The following is an 8677-nucleotide window of genomic DNA, read 5'->3' as shown; positions in this document are numbered from 1 at the left end:
TGACTTTTCGTCCTCAAAAACGGGATAAACAGGTAGCGCCCAGCGGGCATTAAGTGCTCTTAGAGCCTTCCAGCTCTGTTTCAGCTCAAACTGTTTTGGAGACTTATACTTATACTTAGTGTGAAGGGCGGATCTTAGAGGTTGAGACACCTCCCCCCCCCCCCCCTGTTGACCCCCCACCCCACTATTGCCCCCCACCGCGCTGTTGCCCCCCAACCCAGTGTTGCCCCCCATAAGCCCCCCGGTGCAACCCCGCGGCTAGCTACTGACGAAGCCAACCGCTCGCCGGTCGTTTGAGAGCAATTCGCCCGACGTTAGTCGGTTATGTTTAAAAATCTATACTAAAGTGGAATAAAAGTCTCCTGCAAAAAAAAATTTAGATAAATATTCATATGAAAAGGAAGAAGAAAGAAGATAACTAATATGAGCGAATCTGCAGAGAAGAAACGATCGATTTATATCGGGGACCTATTACCTAGCAGTTGATTGCATAGGGTGGTGACTTAATGGTTAAAACAAAATTCTTTTGAAAAATTTAAAAAACGGAGGAAATAAAGGATTTTTATAGTTTTGAGATTATTAAAAGAAAAGATTTGTTATAGGCCACAAGTCAACACGTGCTATTTACAAAATAGATATTAAATGATGATTATCTGTTTCCAGAGTAGAGACAAAGAAAATATCACTAAAAATAGCAAATAAATACAAAACAGAAACAGACTCTAAATAATGAAGTCAGGCTAATAACCTACAAACAAGGACTTAGTATCAACTAAAGAGTGAATTGGAAGCCAACTAATTACCCTGATTCTCCGATATGCATTTAATAGTAACTCTGAATATCATTCGTTTGGCTTAATTTGGCTAAATTAGTGAAATATTGATTTAAAACCATAAAAATAGGGTGGTAAATAACAGTTTGGACTCTATACTAAGCAAAAAAGATATTTACTAGTTTCTAGTTGCAATATATTTACCCTAAGTTGAACTAAAATTCAATCATATATTCCTCTGAAGAGAACAAAATTAGCTGACGTGAAAAGTAATAAAAATATTTTCATCCCGGTAACTCCTCGAATAGGACAAAATTTAAAATCGCTATAATTAAAATATTCGACTCTCGACGGGCTTTCTATACCACTGAAAAGCTACGAAGAATATATCAATAGGCCGAAAATAACTGATAAAAACCCAATTGCGCATACAGTTCTTGCTCCACTAAATAGCGTCAGAACACATATTTCCAACTATTTTTCGTCATTGGTTAACAATTGGTTAACACGTTCAGCATTTTATTATGGCTAAAAGCCAGATGTTTTATGGGAATGCCATAATCAGAATATTTTTAACAACAGCTTTAAATATTTATCAATAAAAATTAATTTAAAAATAGTCAAAAACTAGTATCTAATTTTTTTCAGGTTCTCAAATGATTATCAGGTCAGAAAACCTGAAGGCTCTTCTTTTAATCATATCTTCACTTTCTGCGCCATTTTCAACTTTATAGCTTTAACGAGAAGTCAAACTAGAAGGTCAGTCCAATTTTCAATCTGCCAGAGCATTAAAGTCAATAAAATGGGAAACTGTAAATCGTGGAATTTTTTCAAATCCAGACTAGAATGGAATGAAAGTTTCCTGTTTGAAAACATTAAGGTTTTTTTATGAAAGCTACCAAAAAACTATTCATTTCTAGTTGCAATTGTTTGTTGTCGAAATCTTTTGTTCGGTCAGCTGAAAGGTTCTACTCATTTACAAACATGGCATTAAAAACTATTAACTTCTGTTGATAATTTACGGCTTACAAATTTATGAGTTGTTAAGATTAGCGCACTTTTGTTGTTCTTCGTTTCTTCGTTGCTATATCAGCTGTTCGTTGTTCTATTTTTTATGTCAGGTACTACTGGCTCTGTCTGGGGGCATAAAACATTTTTCAGTTAATGGCTAACATGTTTTTACTTTCACTTCATTGGTTTTTAAAAGTTTTCAATATTCAAAGATTTTTGAATATTGCCCATTTTTGTTTTTAATGTATTTTCACCTTATCGTCTTAATGATAGGCCAAAAAATTTTAATAAGGTACTAGGTCGACATATTTAACTTTTAGTTGCTAGTTTACATAACCTTGGCTAATTGTTTATATAGCAATTGATTTTTTATCTCAACCCGTATTTGTTGCTATTTGTTGTCTTATCACTAGGTCAAATTAAAGACATGCACTATTGAGGTTCTATGGAAGCACAAAAGAACTGTTTACCATTTTAACTTGATAACTCTAATTTATTTGAAAAAATGAATTCTTTTAATTTTACCCACTTTTGCCGTTTTTACCCTGTCGCGAAATCTCATTAATGGCAGGTCACATATGCTCTTTGATGTGAAAAAATTCCGCTAAAAAACGAAATCAGTTAACAGTTATAGCCTTTATTTAATGTCTTTTAGTTGAATTATCAAGGAAAGAAGGGAGAAGAAAGAAGATAACTAACAGGAGTAAATCTGCAGAGAAGACGATAAGACAAAAATTAATAGGCAAATAGATATAACATCAATTTTTAATAGCAGAAAACTACATATATCGAAAATTTAACATCGGTTTATATCAGGGATCTATTACTTGGCTATTGATTGCATATGGGTGACTTAATGGTTCAAACAAAATTCTTTAGGAAAAATTTGAAAAGGGAGGAAGTAAAAAGGATTTTTCTAGTTTTGAGACCTAAAATTGCATTTATTATCGGCAGTAAAATCAAAACGTGCTATACAGAAAATAGATGTTACTTGATGATGATCTGTTTCCAAAGTAGACACAACTACAATAATATCAATGAAAATAGCAAATAAGTACAAAACAAAAACAGACTCAAACTAAGGAAGTCTGAACAAAAATAACTTGAGCAAACACGAGTGAATAGGAAGTCAACTAATTACCCTGTTTCTCCAATATGCATTTATCGGTAACTCTGAAGATAATTTTAGAGTACAAAATGGGACAAAAATAGCCGAAATTACATTGTTCGGTGCCAATTTATCCGATATTTGGCTAAATTAGTGACATATTGGTTCAAAAGATTAAAAATAGGATGGTAAATAGACGTTTCGGTTCCATGCTTAACACAAAAGATATTTTATAGTATCTCGTTAAAATATATTTATCAGTATCTAGTTGTAATATATCCTCAAGTTGAATTAAAATTCAACCATAAATTCCTCTGAAGTGAACAAAAATAGCTAAAGTGAAATGTAACAAAAACATTTACATCTCAGTAAAAGGGACAAAAAATTCAAAACGCTACAATTAAAATTTTCTACACTTGACGGGCTTTCTAGATACCACTGGCGACTTGGATACGCTGAATATATCGATCGGCCGATATTAACTGATCAAAAAACCCAATTGAGCATATAGTTCTTCCTGATTCAAGTGGCGTCGGAAAAAAGAATATTTCCAATATTTTTTGGCATTGGTTAATAATTGGTGAATAATCATTATACATTGTAATACGAGGTAGCGCTGTGCAGTTTTTCCACCACGTTTAGAATTTCATTTTGGCGAAAAGCAAGATGTTTCATGCAATTGATGAAGCGGCGATGACGATACTCAGCAAAAACATCTAGGCGCCTGGGAACATCATGGTCGGAATATTTCTGACACAAGTTTTGAATATATCAATAAAAATTAATTTAAAAAAGCAAAGAATAGTATCGACGAACATTGTATTCAGCGACAAAAAAATCATCAGCAATATCTTAAGTCGGAACTTAATTCAGATCTTGATTCGGAACCTTTCAATGTTAGAAACAGTTATGCCACACCTTGTATGCCACACAGTTAATGGCCGTTTCAGTTGCCAAGCCGTTATGCGTGATCAACAAAAACTAGAAAACCGGAAGCAAATAGTCGGCTGACAATACAAACTCCGGTATAGTACAACAGCGCACTCAATGCAGAAGCTATTTAATTAGCCTAATTAACTATTCAGACTAACTGTGAAGCAGCACTAAATTGTAACTGCCGAACAAAACTTATATCAAAACAGACGAGGCAAGGCAGTCTACGTTAACAGTGTTGGAAATTCTCAATAGGGCAATAGGGAAGCATACATTATTGCAAACCATCATAATAACAACTTTTAAAATGAACAAAAAAACTTTTAAGAGATAGAACCTCGAACAGAGAAAATTCTTGATCTTGCATTTATAAAACCTTTCTTGTATAAGTCTTCAAGCAGAAATCAAGATGAACATTTTTACGGTGGAGAGAAAAAGCTCGAAAACGTATCTAAGCTGAACTTCCGGATAATCAATTACAGAACATCGATATTATAATCAATAAATTTCCGACGCTTTTAAGCAAACACGATTAAAATTTTAATTCATGTATTGGAAATTTGATCCAAAATCAAACAACGAAACAGTATGGTACCAGGCAAAAGATTTAATCATAGTTTCATTGTTCAACATTTCTTTTCTCCAAGGACAAGTATCTTTCTTTATTATCAGCCTTAAAATATGAACGATTCACAGCGGCTGGAAAATTTTTAAGAGCACAGAATAAAATAAACTAGCAACCCAAAAACCTTAAAAATGTTAAAAAATAACCAACTAACGACGGAAGAATTGCTCTCGAACGACTAGTTGGATCCCCAGTCTATTGCACACTGCTTCAGTCGGGAGGAGTAACTACATTCACCAGAGGGGGCTTCAAATGCCGTGATTACAGTTCAATATAACCATGAGTGAAAGTTATAGATAAACAATTAAATCAACTTCGGCGCACTTTTAAAGAGACATTTAGTAGTCAACTGCCGCAACTTGAGTTCAGCTGCTGATACTTGTGAAAAAGTCACTTGAAACGTCAAAACGGTCACGCAAAAATTTCGCATAAAGGCATCTCATTACAACAATGATCAAATCATCTGCTTACATTTTGAAGTTGCTACTTAATGAACATTGAGATATTTATATATTTAATATTGCCATATTCTATCAAAATTACATGATGCCTGCAATCATATTCCAACTCATCAGCTTCCTAAAATCTGGACAAAACAGATACCTCATACAAACTCAACATACAGAACGAGAATATAAGCAGCTTTCCTTAGTCATGTATTAGTCATTTTGCCTTTAAAAAGCTCTTGGCCAGATTTTTCTGCTGAGTGAATTTTCCCAAAACCTACTTCCCAAAAATGAAATTAGAAAATATCTCGACTAATTCCTCCCTGGAAGGGCTAATTAACTTATCTCATACCAAAGAAATATCTGCGCTCAAAATGTTTAGCTGGCAAATGGCAGGAAAATAGCCGCTCAGAACAGCAAATATACTTAATTAATTCAGCTTCTAACTAAAGGCTATTGAGCTTCATAGTAATGCAAGCTAGCAACCGCTCTATTTACCTTTGAAAACCTAACATACTATAACCTAAGGACGGGGCTTTATCGGCTCATGTTTCTGTTCAGTTTTCCCTTTTGACATTAACCACAATCACTCCATTGCGCAATTCAAAAATGAGTCAAATATTTTAAAATTCAATTAGTTGAAACAGTGAGTGAGGTAAGTCAGAAAACAAACCTGAAAATCATGACTTATTTAAAACGAAAAGATCAAAAGTAAAAGCAATTTTAAAAACAGGAAATATCCTGATTCAAACTGACTAAACAACAAAGTAGACCTAGAATGGACAATAAATAGATTGGGAAAACCCACACAGAAAAAATCTGATAAAACAGTGAAAATCAAAGTCAAATGACCGCATGTGAACAAAAAAATTAGCTAGAGAAAGACTTTTTTTAATCAGACAGTTTTCTCAGTCTATTTTAAAGAGTAGTGCGAAAAAATTTCACGCCACACCCACTCGGTTTTTCGCTCCTTCCTTTTTCGGCGTGATCAAAATCATCACTTCAATTTGACTTCCAAAATTCATGAAAAGTTACAAGACCTTATTAAACGTAACCTGAAGAATTGCGGAAGCGTCGGTTCATTGCAAACAACATCGTAAGTGCAGCCAAAACCAGTTTCTTTAGTTTGGAAACAAAATCGTTACCTCACCAGATTTTTAAAAAATATTTGGCAAAAAAAGAGAAAGGTTTGAGCATTGACATCATAGAAACAAGCTAGCATAAAAACAAATGCGGCATCGCTCAGAAACCATAAAAAAGAAGCAACATATATTAAATTCATGCGGAACATTTTGCACAGAAACCTACAGAAATCTTGAAACTGCAAAATTTACTATTACTTAGAGACATATCTTTTGTCGTTGAAAAAAGCTCAAACAGAGATTAAAATTTTCAAAAACAAATCATGATACAGGTCTTACAAACTTAGAACTCCGCAAAAAAGTCTTTGACCAACATTGGGAGAGCTTAAGGCTGATAATTTTCGAAGACACTGAACCAAAAACTAAATTTTAAGTAGTAAAAAAACTTTATTTGACCTCACAGCAATTAAGACAAAAAATAAGATATCGAACTGTTGCAAAATTTAAATTACCATGAAAACTACAAACGAAACAGAAAACTAAAAAGAAAGAACGCGAGTTCTACAATAACCAGTCACTAGAAAAATAGCGGGAAATAGCAATCGGTCAAAACTCAAAAAGAATTCCATCAAATTCTCAGTGATGCCTTTAAATGAAATGAATTGCCAACTAGGAATTTGAAACATATAAAAAGACTGAAAAACTCTTAAAAAAACTTTAAAAGTAGAGCGAGCAAAACCATAGTTCTTAGAAGTCTACAATGATATATGCTAGAATGTGAATAATAATGACACTTTTTCAAAAACAAACAAACAAAAAATCTGCTGCTAATTTTTGAACGTCCAAAAGCAAATAGAAAAACTCAGAACAAAAAATACCTTTCATTATTTGGCATCAGAAGCATATAAAACTTGCATAGCCATCTTCCTGCATAGATAAAAAAGTGAAACAGTTCAAAGAATCTAAACAATCAAAAATTTAGAAAAAAATTTGATAAAATACTTTTATAATTGCGTTTCATAAAAATTTTATACCGAATTTCAAAGACTGGCAAAAAAATACTTCAAACGTATAAAACAGGATATTAAAAATTCTGAATCTGCAAAAACCGTTTTCTAGCAATTATAACCAAAGACAAACGAAAAACTGAGAAAAAATGGACAGAAATTGCCAAAATCGGAAGAGCATGTGTGCAATTTTTTATAAAAACAAAAACATCAGAGGGAATATTAGTCTTCAAATGCACTGTTTGTTGAAAAAAGTATGCTTAAAGATCCAGAAGTGAAGAAATCAATAAAAAGCCAAAAATTGACTGAGAAATAGAAAAAATATAACCGTTACACTTGGAGTACAATGTTAGGCTCTTAAAAAACACTTTGGTATCAATTTCAGAGGGTTACATAAAAATACAGCATCAACCTAAAATTATTTCCACGAAAAAACTGGACCAATTGGACGAAAAAGCTGTTAAAAACGGATATCTATATGCGCCATTGTCAAAGAACACTTCAGAGTCAAAGGCATTCACTGATCGAAGCGCACCATCAGAAAAGTTCTCTTGCCCACAAAAAATAGTTCACATTGCAACTTTAATCTATCGCTTTTAGGTGAAAACGCCGTCTGAACGAATAGTACTTCCGTTTTTTTTTTTAAAAAAACAATACTACTCTTTGAGTCGTAAAAAAGACAGCGCCCCGATACAATCGAAATTCTTTGAATTGTAAAAAGGAGAGCGCCTGAATAACGGTCGTTTAGAGACTGACAGCGGCCAGTTATCCACCAAATTGAATCACAAAACATCTTTGATAGTAAACGGAACAGTAAAATTTCTTTAGAGATAGTTCACGCTGTTCTAACAGATGAAGTGAAAAAACCCATCAACCATTATTAATGTCTTATCTTGATGAAAACCAGTCTTCGCTTTAAAAAAATAACCAACAAGTTGCGGCATACTAAAGCTAGTTTCAACTGGTCACTGATTTCATACGGAAGCTTTAATAAAGATGAGGCTGTTATCGTCCACTCAAATGATGAAAAGTTCAACGAGACGTTATTTTTTCTTAGTTCTGGAAGTAGAATTTTCCCGCTAAATAAGGAGTTTAATGTATATCAGCTGCTTCAATTCTGGGAATTTTAAATCACTTCGTCATGCGTGAAAAAATCAAGTGAAGGCTGTAAAAAAATTGGCACGATAAAAACTGCACAGTGAAGACTAACACGACTAAGATACCTGTCATAAACAATTTCTGGGAGAAACTTAAAACCAATTATTCAGTTGGCGGACAATTTCCAACAGTGCCAATTTTGTAGCCCACAAAATGCCAAACTTTCTCTTCTTACACTATGTAATCTACTTACTTCAAAATTGAGAGCAACTCGGATACCAGCTCTGGATCGAAACTATCACTGGTGTTGACCAAGTCATTGATCAAGTTTCTTACCAGAGCGCGTGTCGTATCCTCTTCTATAGTCTCAAGAGCAGCTGATTTGGCTTTGCGTGTTAAGTGTTTTGATTTCATGATTCCATCTTAAAACGAGGAAGTCACTTAATTACAAGTCCGAGTTTGTTTCTCATCGAGAATTGAAACCAGCATTTTGCATTATCTGATAGAATAGTTCAGGCAAATCTCCACCCCAACCCCCAACACGCACGCACGCATGCACACGCATACACAAACACACGCACACAGGCGTAATAG

The 8677-nt window shown here is 33.8% G+C and overlaps 1 pseudogene; it reads right to left on the bottom strand.

Moving 5' to 3' along the window:
- LOC142340819 (uncharacterized) overlaps positions 1 to 8502 on the bottom strand; it is a 49413-nt pseudogene extending 40911 nt beyond the window's left edge.
- Between the last annotated feature and the right edge of the window lie 175 nt (positions 8503 to 8677).

This window comes from Convolutriloba macropyga, chromosome 6 (assembly GCF_964194025.1).
Source record: "Convolutriloba macropyga chromosome 6, txConMacr16.3, whole genome shotgun sequence".
In the NCBI taxonomy this organism is placed as follows: Eukaryota; Metazoa; Xenacoelomorpha; order Acoela; family Convolutidae; genus Convolutriloba; species Convolutriloba macropyga.
Note: the sequence above shows the minus strand (reverse complement) of the source record. Positions and strands in the feature narration are given on the sequence as shown.